The following is a 16,960-nucleotide window of genomic DNA, read 5'->3' on the forward strand; positions in this document are numbered from 1 at the left end:
CTCTGAGGCCAGTAGAATACTTGTCATAGGTTGTAGAACATCCCTTTCATTCAGTGTACTGCCATGTGTTAGATGCTGCTCGAGATAGCTCCGCTCCTTGCAGGAAGGTTTAAAAAATGAATGCCTTCTGTGAGGTTCGAACTCACGACCCCTGGTTTACGAGACCAGTGCTCTACCACTGAGCTAAGAAGGCGGCAGCTTAGCGTTTGTGAGCTATCCCCAAATTGTTACTTCATCATACTGAATCTTGCAGCCCTCGACCAGATATCGGATTTGGCACACAGCTGCTGCTGGGGGTGTCCACATTGCCGTTTTCCAAATCTCTTGAATGTTTCGCCCTTACGATCGACGACGAGCGTCGGCCCACCAAAAGTTAGCGGTCTGCACAATCCTGACCTAGTGCACAGCTTGTGGGATAGCGTGGCTCGACTGCGAAATGCGCCTTTCGGCTCCTCTCTCTGGCTACAGTGCGCTGTTGTCCACAGTGGCACTGGCGTTGCCCATGGGGCTTCATGTAAGGCGACTGCACGTCGCTCGGCCAACAGCGGCCTACTGCAGACCGACACTTAAGACACACCAAATACAAATCGACATCGAGAGACAGGCCCTGTCATATGGCACTCGCGACGTATATGCTGAAATTGAATGTAAAGAATACGTCTTTTGTAGCGGGCGTCCCTCTACTGCAGTGTCACACATGACGAATAAAAAGGAAAACAGCAGAACGTCTGTGTAGGGCCATGTTTTTACCTACAGTGTCACTTGGCTGAATGTGTATAAGGCTCTGTGGCATCACTCAAACGCAGCCAAATTGTCACACTAGCTGTGTATCTCTAACAAAGTTGACGTATGCCCTCACCTCGGTGCCGGTTAAAACGATTTCGCCCCCGGGTGGGCTCGAACCACCAACCTTTCGGTTAACAGCCGAACGCGCTAGCCGATTGCGCCACGGAGGCCTTGACTTTGGCTCCCTTGTGCTCTGTATATCAACGCAATTCGTATACCTTCTGCAGGAATCTCGCAGAATGGTAGCATTTGCTTACGCCTCTTCACATGGATAACGTGCATGCACACTGTAGCGAGGCTCGTAAACGAATGACATCGCCAAGCATGACATTATACTACAAAATGCATACAAACCAATGTTCTGCCTATGCATTCAGAAAACCTCTGAGGCCAGTAGAATACTTGTCATAGGTTGTAGAACATCCCTTTCATTCAGTGTACTGCCATGTGTTAGATGCTGCTCGAGATAGCTCCGCTCCTTGCAGGAAGGTTTAAAAAATGAATGCCTTCTGTGAGGTTCGAACTCACGACCCCTGGTTTACGAGACCAGTGCTCTACCACTGAGCTAAGAAGGCGGCAGCTTAGCGTTTGTGAGCTATCCCCAAATTGTTACTTCATCATACTGAATCTTGCAGCCCACGACCAGATATCGGATTTGGCAAACAGCTGCTGCTGGGGGTGTCCACATTGCCGTTTTCCAAATCTCTTGAATGTTTCGCCCTTACGATCGACGACGAGCGTCGGCCCACCAAAAGTTAGCGGTCTGCACAATCCTGACCTAGTGCACAGCTTGTGGGATAGCGTGGCTCGACTGCGAAATGCGCCTTTCGGCTCCTCTCTCTGGCTACAGTGCGCTGTTGTCCACAGTGGCACTGGCGTTGCCCATGGGGCTTCATGTAAGGCGACTGCACGTCGCTCGGCCAACAGCGGCCTACTGCAGACCGACACTTAAGACACACCAAATACAAATCGACATCGAGAGACAGGCCCTGTCATATGGCACTCGCGACGTATATGCTGAAATTGAATGTAAAGAATACGTCTTTTGTAGCGGGCGTCCCTCTACTGCAGTGTCACACATGACGAATAAAAAGGAAAACAGCAGAACGTCTGTGTAGGGCCATGTTTTTACCTACAGTGTCACTTGGCTGAATGTGTATAAGGCTCCGTGGCATCACTCAAACGCAGCCAAATTGTCACACTAGCTGTGTATCTCTAACAAAGTTGACGTATGCCCTCACCTCGGTGCCGGTTAAAACGATTTCGCCCCCGGGTGGGCTCGAACCACCAACCTTTCGGTTAACAGCCGAACGCGCTAGCCGATTGCGCCACGGAGGCCTTGACCTTGGCTCCCTTGTGCTCTGTATATCAACGCAATTCGTATACCTTCTGCAGGAATCTCGCAGAATGGTAGCATTTGCTTACGCCTCTTCACATGGATAACGTGCATGCACACTGTAGCGAGGCTCGTAAACGAATGACATCGCCAAGCATGACATTATACTACAAAATGCATACAAACCAATGTTCTGCCTATGCATTCAGAAAACCTCTGAGGCCAGTAGAATACTTGTCATAGGTTGTAGAACATCCCATTCATTCAGTGTACTGCCATGTGTTAGATGCAGCTCGAGATAGCTCCGCTCCTTGCAGGAAGGTTTAAAAAACGAATGCCTTCTGTGAGGTTCGAACTCACGACCCCTGGTTTAGGAGACCAGTGCTCTACCACTGAGCTAAGAAGGCGGCAGCTTAGCGTTTGTGAGCTATCCCCAAATTGTTACTTCATCATACTGAATCTTGCAGCCCTCGACCAGATATCGGATTTGGCACACAGCTGCTGCTGGGGGTGTCCACATTGCCGTTTTCCAAATCTCTTGAATGTTTCGCCCTTACGATCGACGACGAGCGTCGGCCCACCAAAAGTTAGCGGTCTGCACAATCCTGACCTAGTGCACAGCTTGTGGGATAGCGTGGCTCGACTGCGAAATGCGCCTTTCGGCTCCTCTCTCTGGCTACAGTGCGCTGTTGTCCACAGTGGCACTGGCGTTGCCCATGGGGCTTCATGTAAGGCGACTGCACGTCGCTCGGCCAACAGCGGCCTACTGCAGACCGACACTTAAGACACACCAAATACAAATCGACATCGAGAGACAGGCCCTGTCATATGGCACTCGCGACGTATATGCTGAAATTGAATGTAAAGAATACGTCTTTTGTAGCGGGCGTCCCTCTACTGCAGTGTCACACATGACGAATAAAAAGGAAAACAGCAGAACGTCTGTGTAGGGCCATGTTTTTACCTACAGTGTCACTTGGCTGAATGTGTATAAGGCTCTGTGGCATCACTCAAACGCAGCCAAATTGTCACACTAGCTGTGTATCTCTAACAAAGTTGACGTATGCCCTCACCTCGGTGCCGGTTAAAACGATTTCGCCCCCGGGTGGGCTCGAACCACCAACCTTTCGGTTAACAGCCGAACGCGCTAGCCGATTGCGCCACGGAGGCCTTGACTTTGGCTCCCTTGTGCTCTGTATATCAACGCAATTCGTATACCTTCTGCAGGAATCTCGCAGAATGGTAGCATTTGCTTACGCCTCTTCACATGGATAACGTGCATGCACACTGTAGCGAGGCTCGTAAACGAATGACATCGCCAAGCATGACATTATACTACAAAATGCATACAAACCAATGTTCTGCCTATGCATTCAGAAAACCTCTGAGGCCAGTAGAATACTTGTCATAGGTTGTAGAACATCCCTTTCATTCAGTGTACTGCCATGTGTTAGATGCTGCTCGAGATAGCTCCGCTCCTTGCAGGAAGGTTTAAAAAATGAATGCCTTCTGTGAGGTTCGAACTCACGACCCCTGGTTTACGAGACCAGTGCTCTACCACTGAGCTAAGAAGGCGGCAGCTTAGCGTTTGTGAGCTATCCCCAAATTGTTACTTCATCATACTGAATCTTGCAGCCCTCGACCAGATATCGGATTTGGCACACAGCTGCTGCTGGGGGTGTCCACATTGCCGTTTTCCAAATCTCTTGAATGTTTCGCCCTTACGATCGACGACGAGCGTCGGCCCACCAAAAGTTAGCGGTCTGCACAATCCTGACCTAGTGCACAGCTTGTGGGATAGCGTGGCTCGACTGCGAAATGCGCCTTTCGGCTCCTCTCTCTGGCTACAGTGCGCTGTTGTCCACAGTGGCACTGGCGTTGCCCATGGGGCTTCATGTAAGGCGACTGCACGTCGCTCGGCCAACAGCGGCCTACTGCAGACCGACACTTAAGACACACCAAATACAAATCGACATCGAGAGACAGGCCCTGTCATATGGCACTCGCGACGTATATGCTGAAATTGAATGTAAAGAATACGTCTTTTGTAGCGGGCGTCCCTCTACTGCAGTGTCACACATGACGAATAAAAAGGAAAACAGCAGAACGTCTGTGTAGGGCCATGTTTTTACCTACAGTGTCACTTGGCTGAATGTGTATAAGGCTCTGTGGCATCACTCAAACGCAGCCAAATTGTCACACTAGCTGTGTATCTCTAACAAAGTTGACGTATGCCCTCACCTCGGTGCCGGTTAAAACGATTTCGCCCCCGGGTGGGCTCGAACCACCAACCTTTCGGTTAACAGCCGAACGCGCTAGCCGATTGCGCCACGGATGCCTTGACTTTGGCTCCCTTGTGCTCTGTATATCAACGCAATTCGTATACCTTCTGCAGGAATCTCGCAGAATGGTAGCATTTGCTTACGCCTCTTCACATGGATAACGTGCATGCACACTGTAGCGAGGCTCGTAAACGAATGACATCGCCAAGCATGACATTATACTACAAAATGCATACAAACCAATGTTCTGCCTATGCATTCAGAAAACCTCTGAGGCCAGTAGAATACTTGTCATAGGTTGTAGAACATCCCTTTCATTCAGTGTACTGCCATGTGTTAGATGCTGCTCGAGATAGCTCCGCTCCTTGCAGGAAGGTTTAAAAAATGAATGCCTTCTGTGAGGTTCGAACTCACGACCCCTGGTTTACGAGACCAGTGCTCTACCACTGAGCTAAGAAGGCGGCAGCTTAGCGTTTGTGAGCTATCCCCAAATTGTTACTTCATCATACTGAATCTTGCAGCCCTCGACCAGATATCGGATTTGGCACACAGCTGCTGCTGGGGGTGTCCACATTGCCGTTTTCCAAATCTCTTGAATGTTTCGCCCTTACGATCGACGACGAGCGTCGGCCCACCAAAAGTTAGCGGTCTGCACAATCCTGACCTAGTGCACAGCTTGTGGGATAGCGTGGCTCGACTGCGAAATGCGCCTTTCGGCTCCTCTCTCTGGCTACAGTGCGCTGTTGTCCACAGTGGCACTGGCGTTGCCCATGGGGCTTCATGTAAGGCGACTGCACGTCGCTCGGCCAACAGCGGCCTACTGCAGACCGACACTTAAGACACACCAAATACAAATCGACATCGAGAGACAGGCCCTGTCATATGGCACTCGCGACGTATATGCTGAAATTGAATGTAAAGAATACGTCTTTTGTAGCGGGCGTCCCTCTACTGCAGTGTCACACATGACGAATAAAAAGGAAAACAGCAGAACGTCTGTGTAGGGCCATGTTTTTACCTACAGTGTCACTTGGCTGAATGTGTATAAGGCTCTGTGGCATCACTCAAACGCAGCCAAATTGTCACACTAGCTGTGTATCTCTAACAAAGTTGACGTATGCCCTCACCTCGGTGCCGGTTAAAACGATTTCGCCCCCGGGTGGGCTCGAACCACCAACCTTTCGGTTAATAGCCGAACGCGCTAGCCGATTGCGCCACGGAGGCCTTGACTTTGGCTCCCTTGTGCTCTGTATATCAACGCAATTCGTATACCTTCTGCAGGAATCTCGCAGAATGGTAGCATTTGCTTACGCCTCTTCACATGGATAACGTGCATGCACACTGTAGCGAGGCTCGTAAACGAATGACATCGCCAAGCATGACATTATACTACAAAATGCATACAAACCAATGTTCTGCCTATGCATTCAGAAAACCTCTGAGGCCAGTAGAATACTTGTCATAGGTTGTAGAACATCCCTTTCATTCAGTGTACTGCCATGTGTTAGATGCTGCTCGAGATAGCTCCGCTCCTTGCAGGAAGGTTTAAAAAATGAATGCCTTCTGTGAGGTTCGAACTCACGACCCCTGGTTTACGAGACCAGTGCTCTACCACTGAGCTAAGAAGGCGGCAGCTTAGCGTTTGTGAGCTATCCCCAAATTGTTACTTCATCATACTGAATCTTGCAGCCCTCGACCAGATATCGGATTTGGCAAACAGCTGCTGCTGGGGGTGTCCACATTGCCGTTTTCCAAATCTCTTGAATGTTTCGCCCTTACGATCGACGACGAGCGTCGGCCCACCAAAAGTTAGCGGTCTGCACAATCCTGACCTAGTGCACAGCTTGTGGGATAGCGTGGCTCGACTGCGAAATGCGCCTTTCGGCTCCTCTCTCTGGCTACAGTGCGCTGTTGTCCACAGTGGCACTGGCGTTGCCCATGGGGCTTCATGTAAGGCGACTGCACGTCGCTCGGCCAACAGCGGCCTACTGCAGACCGACACTTAAGACACACCAAATACAAATCGACATCGAGAGACAGGCCCTGTCATATGGCACTCGCGACGTATATGCTGAAATTGAATGTAAAGAATACGTCTTTTGTAGCGGGCGTCCCTCTACTGCAGTGTCACACATGACGAATAAAAAGGAAAACAGCAGAACGTCTGTGTAGGGCCATGTTTTTACCTACAGTGTCACTTGGCTGAATGTGTATAAGGCTCCGTGGCATCACTCAAACGCAGCCAAATTGTCACACTAGCTGTGTATCTCTAACAAAGTTGACGTATGCCCTCACCTCGGTGCCGGTTAAAACGATTTCGCCCCCGGGTGGGCTCGAACCACCAACCTTTCGGTTAACAGCCGAACGCGCTAGCCGATTGCGCCACGGAGGCCTTGACCTTGGCTCCCTTGTGCTCTGTATATCAACGCAATTCGTATACCTTCTGCAGGAATCTCGCAGAATGGTAGCATTTGCTTACGCCTCTTCACATGGATAACGTGCATGCACACTGTAGCGAGGCTCGTAAACGAATGACATCGCCAAGCATGACATTATACTACAAAATGCATACAAACCAATGTTCTGCCTATGCATTCAGAAAACCTCTGAGGCCAGTAGAATACTTGTCATAGGTTGTAGAACATCCCATTCATTCAGTGTAATGCCATGTGTTAGATGCAGCTCGAGATAGCTCCGCTCCTTGCAGGAAGGTTTAAAAAACGAATGCCTTCTGTGAGGTTCGAACTCACGACCCCTGGTTTAGGAGACCAGTGCTCTACCACTGAGCTAAGAAGGCGGCAGCTTAGCGTTTGTGAGCTATCCCCAAATTGTTACTTCATCATACTGAATCTTGCAGCCCTCGACCAGATATCGGATTTGGCACACAGCTGCTGCTGGGGGTGTCCACATTGCCGTTTTCCAAATCTCTTGAATGTTTCGCCCTTACGATCGACGACGAGCGTCGGCCCACCAAAAGTTAGCGGTCTGCACAATCCTGACCTAGTGCACAGCTTGTGGGATAGCGTGGCTCGACTGCGAAATGCGCCTTTCGGCTCCTCTCTCTGGCTACAGTGCGCTGTTGTCCACAGTGGCACTGGCGTTGCCCATGGGGCTTCATGTAAGGCGACTGCACGACGCTCGGCCAACAGCGGCCTACTGCAGACCGACACTTAAGACACACCAAATACAAATCGACATCGAGAGACAGGCCCTGTCATATGGCACTCGCGACGTATATGCTGAAATTGAATGTAAAGAATACGTCTTTTGTAGCGGGCGTCCCTCTACTGCAGTGTCACACATGACGAATAAAAAGGAAAACAGCAGAACGTCTGTGTAGGGCCATGTTTTTACCTACAGTGTCACTTGGCTGAATGTGTATAAGGCTCTGTGGCATCACTCAAACGCAGCCAAATTGTCACACTAGCTGTGTATCTCTAACAAAGTTGACGTATGCCCTCACCTCGGTGCCGGTTAAAACGATTTCGCCCCCGGGTGGGCTCGAACCACCAACCTTTCGGTTAACAGCCGAACGCGCTAGCCGATTGCGCCACGGAGGCCTTGACTTTGGCTCCCTTGTGCTCTGTATATCAACGCAATTCGTATACCTTCTGCAGGAATCTCGCAGAATGGTAGCATTTGCTTACGCCTCTTCACATGGATAACGTGCATGCACACTGTAGCGAGGCTCGTAAACGAATGACATCGCCAAGCATGACATTATACTACAATATGCATACAAACCAATGTTCTGCCTATGCATTCAGAAAACCTCTGAGGCCAGTAGAATACTTGTCATAGGTTGTAGAACATCCCTTTCATTCAGTGTACTGCCATGTGTTAGATGCTGCTCGAGATAGCTCCGCTCCTTGCAGGAAGGTTTAAAAAATGAATGCCTTCTGTGAGGTTCGAACTCACGACCCCTGGTTTGCGAGACCAGTGCTCTACCACTGAGCTAAGAAGGCGGCAGCTTAGCGTTTGTGAGCTATCCCCAAATTGTTACTTCATCATACTGAATCTTGCAGCCCTCGACCAGATATCGGATTTGGCACACAGCTGCTGCTGGGGGTGTCCACATTGCCGTTTTCCAAATCTCTTGAATGTTTCGCCCTTACGATCGACGACGAGCGTCGGCCCACCAAAAGTTAGCGGTCTGCACAATCCTGACCTAGTGCACAGCTTGTGGGATAGCGTGGCTCGACTGCGAAATGCGCCTTTCGGCTCCTCTCTCTGGCTACAGTGCGCTGTTGTCCACAGTGGCACTGGCGTTGCCCATGGGGCTTCATGTAAGGCGACTGCACGTCGCTCGGCCAACAGCGGCCTACTGCAGACCGACACTTAAGACACACCAAATACAAATCGACATCGAGAGACAGGCCCTGTCATATGGCACTCGCGACGTATATGCTGAAATTGAATGTAAAGAATACGTCTTTTGTAGCGGGCGTCCCTCTACTGCAGTGTCACACATGACGAATAAAAAGGAAAACAGCAGAACGTCTGTGTAGGGCCATGTTTTTACCTACAGTGTCACTTGGCTGAATGTGTATAAGGCTCTGTGGCATCACTCAAACGCAGCCAAATTGTCACACTAGCTGTGTATCTCTAACAAAGTTGACGTATGCCCTCACCTCGGTGCCGGTTAAAACGATTTCGCCCCCGGGTGGGCTCGAACCACCAACCTTTCGGTTAACAGCCGAACGCGCTAGCCGATTGCGCCACGGAGGCCTTGACTTTGGCTCCCTTGTGCTCTGTATATCAACGCAATTCGTATACCTTCTGCAGGAATCTCGCAGAATGGTAGCATTTGCTTACGCCTCTTCACATGGATAACGTGCATGCACACTGTAGCGAGGCTCGTAAACGAATGACATCGCCAAGCATGACATTATACTACAAAATGCATACAAACCAATGTTCTGCCTATGCATTCAGAAAACCTCTGAGGCCAGTAGAATACTTGTCATAGGTTGTAGAACATCCCTTTCATTCAGTGTACTGCCATGTGTTAGATGCTGCTCGAGATAGCTCCGCTCCTTGCAGGAAGGTTTAAAAAATGAATGCCTTCTGTGAGGTTCGAACTCACGACCCCTGGTTTACGAGACCAGTGCTCTACCACTGAGCTAAGAAGGCGGCAGCTTAGCGTTTGTGAGCTATCCCCAAATTGTTACTTCATCATACTGAATCTTGCAGCCCTCGACCAGATATCGGATTTGGCACACAGCTGCTGCTGGGGGTGTCCACATTGCCGTTTTCCAAATCTCTTGAATGTTTCGCCCTTACGATCGACGACGAGCGTCGGCCCACCAAAAGTTAGCGGTCTGCACAATCCTGACCTAGTGCACAGCTTGTGGGATAGCGTGGCTCGACTGCGAAATGCGCCTTTCGGCTCCTCTCTCTGGCTACAGTGCGCTGTTGTCCACAGTGGCACTGGCGTTGCCCATGGGGCTTCATGTAAGGCGACTGCACGTCGCTCGGCCAACAGCGGCCTACTGCAGACCGACACTTAAGACACACCAAATACAAATCGACATCGAGAGACAGGCCCTGTCATATGGCACTCGCGACGTATATGCTGAAATTGAATGTAAAGAATACGTCTTTTGTAGCGGGCGTCCCTCTACTGCAGTGTCACACATGACGAATAAAAAGGAAAACAGCAGAACGTCTGTGTAGGGCCATGTTTTTACCTACAGTGTCACTTGGCTGAATGTGTATAAGGCTCTGTGGCATCACTCAAACGCAGCCAAATTGTCACACTAGCTGTGTATCTCTAACAAAGTTGACGTATGCCCTCACCTCGGTGCCGGTTAAAACGATTTCGCCCCCGGGTGGGCTCGAACCACCAACCTTTCGGTTAACAGCCGAACGCGCTAGCCGATTGCGCCACGGAGGCCTTGACTTTGGCTCCCTTGTGCTCTGTATATCAACGCAATTCGTATACCTTCTGCAGGAATCTCGCAGAATGGTAGCATTTGCTTACGCCTCTTCACATGGATAACGTGCATGCACACTGTAGCGAGGCTCGTAAACGAATGACATCGCCAAGCATGACATTATACTACAAAATGCATACAAACCAATGTTCTGCCTATGCATTCAGAAAACCTCTGAGGCCAGTAGAATACTTGTCATAGGTTGTAGAACATCCCTTTCATTCAGTGTACTGCCATGTGTTAGATGCTGCTCGAGATAGCTCCGCTCCTTGCAGGAAGGTTTAAAAAATGAATGCCTTCTGTGAGGTTCGAACTCACGACCCCTGGTTTACGAGACCAGTGCTCTACCACTGAGCTAAGAAGGCGGCAGCTTAGCGTTTGTGAGCTATCCCCAAATTGTTACTTCATCATACTGAATCTTGCAGCCCTCGACCAGATATCGGATTTGGCACACAGCTGCTGCTGGGGGTGTCCACATTGCCGTTTTCCAAATCTCTTGAATGTTTCGCCCTTACGATCGACGACGAGCGTCGGCCCACCAAAAGTTAGCGGTCTGCACAATCCTGACCTAGTGCACAGCTTGTGGGATAGCGTGGCTCGACTGCGAAATGCGCCTTTCGGCTCCTCTCTCTGGCTACAGTGCGCTGTTGTCCACAGTGGCACTGGCGTTGCCCATGGGGCTTCATGTAAGGCGACTGCACGTCGCTCGGCCAACAGCGGCCTACTGCAGACCGACACTTAAGACACACCAAATACAAATCGACATCGAGAGACAGGCCCTGTCATATGGCACTCGCGACGTATATGCTGAAATTGAATGTAAAGAATACGTCTTTTGTAGCGGGCGTCCCTCTACTGCAGTGTCACACATGACGAATAAAAAGGAAAACAGCAGAACGTCTGTGTAGGGCCATGTTTTTACCTACAGTGTCACTTGGCTGAATGTGTATAAGGCTCTGTGGCATCACTCAAACGCAGCCAAATTGTCACACTAGCTGTGTATCTCTAACAAAGTTGACGTATGCCCTCACCTCGGTGCCGGTTAAAACGATTTCGCCCCCGGGTGGGCTCGAACCACCAACCTTTCGGTTAATAGCCGAACGCGCTAGCCGATTGCGCCACGGAGGCCTTGACTTTGGCTCCCTTGTGCTCTGTATATCAACGCAATTCGTATACCTTCTGCAGGAATCTCGCAGAATGGTAGCATTTGCTTACGCCTCTTCACATGGATAACGTGCATGCACACTGTAGCGAGGCTCGTAAACGAATGACATCGCCAAGCATGACATTATACTACAAAATGCATACAAACCAATGTTCTGCCTATGCATTCAGAAAACCTCTGAGGCCAGTAGAATACTTGTCATAGGTTGTAGAACATCCCTTTCATTCAGTGTACTGCCATGTGTTAGATGCTGCTCGAGATAGCTCCGCTCCTTGCAGGAAGGTTTAAAAAATGAATGCCTTCTGTGAGGTTCGAACTCACGACCCCTGGTTTACGAGACCAGTGCTCTACCACTGAGCTAAGAAGGCGGCAGCTTAGCGTTTGTGAGCTATCCCCAAATTGTTACTTCATCATACTGAATCTTGCAGCCCTCGACCAGATATCGGATTTGGCAAACAGCTGCTGCTGGGGGTGTCCACATTGCCGTTTTCCAAATCTCTTGAATGTTTCGCCCTTACGATCGACGACGAGCGTCGGCCCACCAAAAGTTAGCGGTCTGCACAATCCTGACCTAGTGCACAGCTTGTGGGATAGCGTGGCTCGACTGCGAAATGCGCCTTTCGGCTCCTCTCTCTGGCTACAGTGCGCTGTTGTCCACAGTGGCACTGGCGTTGCCCATGGGGCTTCATGTAAGGCGACTGCACGTCGCTCGGCCAACAGCGGCCTACTGCAGACCGACACTTAAGACACACCAAATACAAATCGACATCGAGAGACAGGCCCTGTCATATGGCACTCGCGACGTATATGCTGAAATTGAATGTAAAGAATACGTCTTTTGTAGCGGGCGTCCCTCTACTGCAGTGTCACACATGACGAATAAAAAGGAAAACAGCAGAACGTCTGTGTAGGGCCATGTTTTTACCTACAGTGTCACTTGGCTGAATGTGTATAAGGCTCCGTGGCATCACTCAAACGCAGCCAAATTGTCACACTAGCTGTGTATCTCTAACAAAGTTGACGTATGCCCTCACCTCGGTGCCGGTTAAAACGATTTCGCCCCCGGGTGGGCTCGAACCACCAACCTTTCGGTTAACAGCCGAACGCGCTAGCCGATTGCGCCACGGAGGCCTTGACCTTGGCTCCCTTGTGCTCTGTATATCAACGCAATTCGTATACCTTCTGCAGGAATCTCGCAGAATGGTAGCATTTGCTTACGCCTCTTCACATGGATAACGTGCATGCACACTGTAGCGAGGCTCGTAAACGAATGACATCGCCAAGCATGACATTATACTACAAAATGCATACAAACCAATGTTCTGCCTATGCATTCAGAAAACCTCTGAGGCCAGTAGAATACTTGTCATAGGTTGTAGAACATCCCATTCATTCAGTGTAATGCCATGTGTTAGATGCAGCTCGAGATAGCTCCGCTCCTTGCAGGAAGGTTTAAAAAACGAATGCCTTCTGTGAGGTTCGAACTCACGACCCCTGGTTTAGGAGACCAGTGCTCTACCACTGAGCTAAGAAGGCGGCAGCTTAGCGTTTGTGAGCTATCCCCAAATTGTTACTTCATCATACTGAATCTTGCAGCCCTCGACCAGATATCGGATTTGGCACACAGCTGCTGCTGGGGGTGTCCACATTGCCGTTTTCCAAATCTCTTGAATGTTTCGCCCTTACGATCGACGACGAGCGTCGGCCCACCAAAAGTTAGCGGTCTGCACAATCCTGACCTAGTGCACAGCTTGTGGGATAGCGTGGCTCGACTGCGAAATGCGCCTTTCGGCTCCTCTCTCTGGCTACAGTGCGCTGTTGTCCACAGTGGCACTGGCGTTGCCCATGGGGCTTCATGTAAGGCGACTGCACGACGCTCGGCCAACAGCGGCCTACTGCAGACCGACACTTAAGACACACCAAATACAAATCGACATCGAGAGACAGGCCCTGTCATATGGCACTCGCGACGTATATGCTGAAATTGAATGTAAAGAATACGTCTTTTGTAGCGGGCGTCCCTCTACTGCAGTGTCACACATGACGAATAAAAAGGAAAACAGCAGAACGTCTGTGTAGGGCCATGTTTTTACCTACAGTGTCACTTGGCTGAATGTGTATAAGGCTCTGTGGCATCACTCAAACGCAGCCAAATTGTCACACTAGCTGTGTATCTCTAACAAAGTTGACGTATGCCCTCACCTCGGTGCCGGTTAAAACGATTTCGCCCCCGGGTGGGCTCGAACCACCAACCTTTCGGTTAACAGCCGAACGCGCTAGCCGATTGCGCCACGGAGGCCTTGACTTTGGCTCCCTTGTGCTCTGTATATCAACGCAATTCGTATACCTTCTGCAGGAATCTCGCAGAATGGTAGCATTTGCTTACGCCTCTTCACATGGATAACGTGCATGCACACTGTAGCGAGGCTCGTAAACGAATGACATCGCCAAGCATGACATTATACTACAATATGCATACAAACCAATGTTCTGCCTATGCATTCAGAAAACCTCTGAGGCCAGTAGAATACTTGTCATAGGTTGTAGAACATCCCTTTCATTCAGTGTACTGCCATGTGTTAGATGCTGCTCGAGATAGCTCCGCTCCTTGCAGGAAGGTTTAAAAAATGAATGCCTTCTGTGAGGTTCGAACTCACGACCCCTGGTTTGCGAGACCAGTGCTCTACCACTGAGCTAAGAAGGCGGCAGCTTAGCGTTTGTGAGCTATCCCCAAATTGTTACTTCATCATACTGAATCTTGCAGCCCTCGACCAGATATCGGATTTGGCACACAGCTGCTGCTGGGGGTGTCCACATTGCCGTTTTCCAAATCTCTTGAATGTTTCGCCCTTACGATCGACGACGAGCGTCGGCCCACCAAAAGTTAGCGGTCTGCACAATCCTGACCTAGTGCACAGCTTGTGGGATAGCGTGGCTCGACTGCGAAATGCGCCTTTCGGCTCCTCTCTCTGGCTACAGTGCGCTGTTGTCCACAGTGGCACTGGCGTTGCCCATGGGGCTTCATGTAAGGCGACTGCACGTCGCTCGGCCAACAGCGGCCTACTGCAGACCGACACTTAAGACACACCAAATACAAATCGACATCGAGAGACAGGCCCTGTCATATGGCACTCGCGACGTATATGCTGAAATTGAATGTAAAGAATACGTCTTTTGTAGCGGGCGTCCCTCTACTGCAGTGTCACACATGACGAATAAAAAGGAAAACAGCAGAACGTCTGTGTAGGGCCATGTTTTTACCTACAGTGTCACTTGGCTGAATGTGTATAAGGCTCTGTGGCATCACTCAAACGCAGCCAAATTGTCACACTAGCTGTGTATCTCTAACAAAGTTGACGTATGCCCTCACCTCGGTGCCGGTTAAAACGATTTCGCCCCCGGGTGGGCTCGAACCACCAACCTTTCGGTTAACAGCCGAACGCGCTAGCCGATTGCGCCACGGAGGCCTTGACTTTGGCTCCCTTGTGCTCTGTATATCAACGCAATTCGTATACCTTCTGCAGGAATCTCGCAGAATGGTAGCATTTGCTTACGCCTCTTCACATGGATAACGTGCATGCACACTGTAGCGAGGCTCGTAAACGAATGACATCGCCAAGCATGACATTATACTACAAAATGCATACAAACCAATGTTCTGCCTATGCATTCAGAAAACCTCTGAGGCCAGTAGAATACTTGTCATAGGTTGTAGAACATCCCTTTCATTCAGTGTACTGCCATGTGTTAGATGCTGCTCGAGATAGCTCCGCTCCTTGCAGGAAGGTTTAAAAAATGAATGCCTTCTGTGAGGTTCGAACTCACGACCCCTGGTTTACGAGACCAGTGCTCTACCACTGAGCTAAGAAGGCGGCAGCTTAGCGTTTGTGAGCTATCCCCAAATTGTTACTTCATCATACTGAATCTTGCAGCCCTCGACCAGATATCGGATTTGGCACACAGCTGCTGCTGGGGGTGTCCACATTGCCGTTTTCCAAATCTCTTGAATGTTTCGCCCTTACGATCGACGACGAGCGTCGGCCCACCAAAAGTTAGCGGTCTGCACAATCCTGACCTAGTGCACAGCTTGTGGGATAGCGTGGCTCGACTGCGAAATGCGCCTTTCGGCTCCTCTCTCTGGCTACAGTGCGCTGTTGTCCACAGTGGCACTGGCGTTGCCCATGGGGCTTCATGTAAGGCGACTGCACGTCGCTCGGCCAACAGCGGCCTACTGCAGACCGACACTTAAGACACACCAAATACAAATCGACATCGAGAGACAGGCCCTGTCATATGGCACTCGCGACGTATATGCTGAAATTGAATGTAAAGAATACGTCTTTTGTAGCGGGCGTCCCTCTACTGCAGTGTCACACATGACGAATAAAAAGGAAAACAGCAGAACGTCTGTGTAGGGCCATGTTTTTACCTACAGTGTCACTTGGCTGAATGTGTATAAGGCTCTGTGGCATCACTCAAACGCAGCCAAATTGTCACACTAGCTGTGTATCTCTAACAAAGTTGACGTATGCCCTCACCTCGGTGCCGGTTAAAACGATTTCGCCCCCGGGTGGGCTCGAACCACCAACCTTTCGGTTAACAGCCGAACGCGCTAGCCGATTGCGCCACGGAGGCCTTGACTTTGGCTCCCTTGTGCTCTGTATATCAACGCAATTCGTATACCTTCTGCAGGAATCTCGCAGAATGGTAGCATTTGCTTACGCCTCTTCACATGGATAACGTGCATGCACACTGTAGCGAGGCTCGTAAACGAATGACATCGCCAAGCATGACATTATACTACAATATGCATACAAACCAATGTTCTGCCTATGCATTCAGAAAACCTCTGAGGCCAGTAGAATACTTGTCATAGGTTGTAGAACATCCCTTTCATTCAGTGTACTGCCATGTGTTAGATGCTGCTCGAGATAGCTCCGCTCCTTGCAGGAAGGTTTAAAAAATGAATGCCTTCTGTGAGGTTGGAACTCACGACCCCTGGTTTGCGAGACCAGTGCTCTACCACTGAGCTAAGAAGGCGGCAGCTTAGCGTTTGTGAGCTATCCCCAAATTGTTACTTCATCATACTGAATCTTGCAGCCCTCGACCAGATATCGGATTTGGCACACAGCTGCTGCTGGGGGTGTCCACATTGCCGTTTTCCAAATCTCTTGAATGTTTCGCCCTTACGATCGACGACGAGCGTCGGCCCACCAAAAGTTAGCGGTCTGCACAATCCTGACCTAGTGCACAGCTTGTGGGATAGCGTGGCTCGACTGCGAAATGCGCCTTTCGGCCCCTCTCTCTGGCTACAGTGCGCTGTTGTCCACAGTGGCACTGGCGTTGCCCATGGGGCTTCATGTAAGGCGACTGCACGTCGCTCGGCCAACAGCGGCCTACTGCAGACCGACACTTAAGACACACCAAATACAAATCGACATCGAGAGACAGGCCC

The 16,960-nt window shown here is 50.2% G+C and overlaps 29 non-coding genes across 29 annotated transcripts; all 29 read right to left on the reverse strand.

The window, feature by feature from the left end:
* Nucleotides 1-121: 121 nt before the first annotated feature.
* Nucleotides 122-193, reverse strand: Trnat-cgu. Its single transcript has one exon. It is a non-coding gene; the product is annotated as a tRNA-Thr (tRNA).
* Nucleotides 194-882: 689 nt separating this feature from the next.
* On the reverse strand, nt 883-956 carry Trnan-guu. The gene has a single exon. It is a non-coding gene; the product is annotated as a tRNA-Asn (tRNA).
* Nucleotides 957-1,289: 333 nt separating this feature from the next.
* Nucleotides 1,290-1,361, reverse strand: Trnat-cgu. Its single transcript has one exon. It is a non-coding gene; the product is annotated as a tRNA-Thr (tRNA).
* A 689-nt stretch (nt 1,362-2,050) lies between these two features.
* On the reverse strand, nt 2,051-2,124 carry Trnan-guu. The gene has a single exon. It is a non-coding gene; the product is annotated as a tRNA-Asn (tRNA).
* Nucleotides 2,125-2,457: 333 nt separating this feature from the next.
* Trnar-ccu lies at nt 2,458-2,529 on the reverse strand. Its single transcript has one exon. It is a non-coding gene; the product is annotated as a tRNA-Arg (tRNA).
* A 689-nt stretch (nt 2,530-3,218) lies between these two features.
* Nucleotides 3,219-3,292, reverse strand: Trnan-guu. The gene has a single exon. It is a non-coding gene; the product is annotated as a tRNA-Asn (tRNA).
* Nucleotides 3,293-3,625: 333 nt separating this feature from the next.
* Nucleotides 3,626-3,697, reverse strand: Trnat-cgu. Its single transcript has one exon. It is a non-coding gene; the product is annotated as a tRNA-Thr (tRNA).
* Nucleotides 3,698-4,386: 689 nt separating this feature from the next.
* Nucleotides 4,387-4,460, reverse strand: Trnan-guu. The gene has a single exon. It is a non-coding gene; the product is annotated as a tRNA-Asn (tRNA).
* Nucleotides 4,461-4,793: 333 nt separating this feature from the next.
* On the reverse strand, nt 4,794-4,865 carry Trnat-cgu. The gene has a single exon. It is a non-coding gene; the product is annotated as a tRNA-Thr (tRNA).
* A 689-nt stretch (nt 4,866-5,554) lies between these two features.
* Trnan-auu lies at nt 5,555-5,628 on the reverse strand. Its single transcript has one exon. It is a non-coding gene; the product is annotated as a tRNA-Asn (tRNA).
* Nucleotides 5,629-5,961: 333 nt separating this feature from the next.
* Trnat-cgu lies at nt 5,962-6,033 on the reverse strand. The gene has a single exon. It is a non-coding gene; the product is annotated as a tRNA-Thr (tRNA).
* A 689-nt stretch (nt 6,034-6,722) lies between these two features.
* On the reverse strand, nt 6,723-6,796 carry Trnan-guu. Its single transcript has one exon. It is a non-coding gene; the product is annotated as a tRNA-Asn (tRNA).
* A 333-nt stretch (nt 6,797-7,129) lies between these two features.
* Nucleotides 7,130-7,201, reverse strand: Trnar-ccu. Its single transcript has one exon. It is a non-coding gene; the product is annotated as a tRNA-Arg (tRNA).
* A 689-nt stretch (nt 7,202-7,890) lies between these two features.
* Trnan-guu lies at nt 7,891-7,964 on the reverse strand. Its single transcript has one exon. It is a non-coding gene; the product is annotated as a tRNA-Asn (tRNA).
* A 333-nt stretch (nt 7,965-8,297) lies between these two features.
* Nucleotides 8,298-8,369, reverse strand: Trnaa-cgc. Its single transcript has one exon. It is a non-coding gene; the product is annotated as a tRNA-Ala (tRNA).
* Nucleotides 8,370-9,058: 689 nt separating this feature from the next.
* Trnan-guu lies at nt 9,059-9,132 on the reverse strand. Its single transcript has one exon. It is a non-coding gene; the product is annotated as a tRNA-Asn (tRNA).
* Nucleotides 9,133-9,465: 333 nt separating this feature from the next.
* Trnat-cgu lies at nt 9,466-9,537 on the reverse strand. The gene has a single exon. It is a non-coding gene; the product is annotated as a tRNA-Thr (tRNA).
* A 689-nt stretch (nt 9,538-10,226) lies between these two features.
* Trnan-guu lies at nt 10,227-10,300 on the reverse strand. Its single transcript has one exon. It is a non-coding gene; the product is annotated as a tRNA-Asn (tRNA).
* A 333-nt stretch (nt 10,301-10,633) lies between these two features.
* On the reverse strand, nt 10,634-10,705 carry Trnat-cgu. The gene has a single exon. It is a non-coding gene; the product is annotated as a tRNA-Thr (tRNA).
* A 689-nt stretch (nt 10,706-11,394) lies between these two features.
* Nucleotides 11,395-11,468, reverse strand: Trnan-auu. The gene has a single exon. It is a non-coding gene; the product is annotated as a tRNA-Asn (tRNA).
* A 333-nt stretch (nt 11,469-11,801) lies between these two features.
* On the reverse strand, nt 11,802-11,873 carry Trnat-cgu. The gene has a single exon. It is a non-coding gene; the product is annotated as a tRNA-Thr (tRNA).
* A 689-nt stretch (nt 11,874-12,562) lies between these two features.
* Trnan-guu lies at nt 12,563-12,636 on the reverse strand. The gene has a single exon. It is a non-coding gene; the product is annotated as a tRNA-Asn (tRNA).
* Nucleotides 12,637-12,969: 333 nt separating this feature from the next.
* Trnar-ccu lies at nt 12,970-13,041 on the reverse strand. Its single transcript has one exon. It is a non-coding gene; the product is annotated as a tRNA-Arg (tRNA).
* A 689-nt stretch (nt 13,042-13,730) lies between these two features.
* Trnan-guu lies at nt 13,731-13,804 on the reverse strand. Its single transcript has one exon. It is a non-coding gene; the product is annotated as a tRNA-Asn (tRNA).
* Nucleotides 13,805-14,137: 333 nt separating this feature from the next.
* On the reverse strand, nt 14,138-14,209 carry Trnaa-cgc. The gene has a single exon. It is a non-coding gene; the product is annotated as a tRNA-Ala (tRNA).
* A 689-nt stretch (nt 14,210-14,898) lies between these two features.
* Nucleotides 14,899-14,972, reverse strand: Trnan-guu. Its single transcript has one exon. It is a non-coding gene; the product is annotated as a tRNA-Asn (tRNA).
* A 333-nt stretch (nt 14,973-15,305) lies between these two features.
* Trnat-cgu lies at nt 15,306-15,377 on the reverse strand. The gene has a single exon. It is a non-coding gene; the product is annotated as a tRNA-Thr (tRNA).
* A 689-nt stretch (nt 15,378-16,066) lies between these two features.
* On the reverse strand, nt 16,067-16,140 carry Trnan-guu. The gene has a single exon. It is a non-coding gene; the product is annotated as a tRNA-Asn (tRNA).
* Nucleotides 16,141-16,473: 333 nt separating this feature from the next.
* Nucleotides 16,474-16,545, reverse strand: Trnaa-cgc. Its single transcript has one exon. It is a non-coding gene; the product is annotated as a tRNA-Ala (tRNA).
* Between the last annotated feature and the right edge of the window lie 415 nt (nt 16,546-16,960).

The sequence above is a fragment of the Schistocerca americana genome, chromosome 5, assembly GCF_021461395.2.
Source record: "Schistocerca americana isolate TAMUIC-IGC-003095 chromosome 5, iqSchAmer2.1, whole genome shotgun sequence".
Classification (NCBI taxonomy): domain Eukaryota; kingdom Metazoa; phylum Arthropoda; class Insecta; order Orthoptera; family Acrididae; genus Schistocerca; species Schistocerca americana.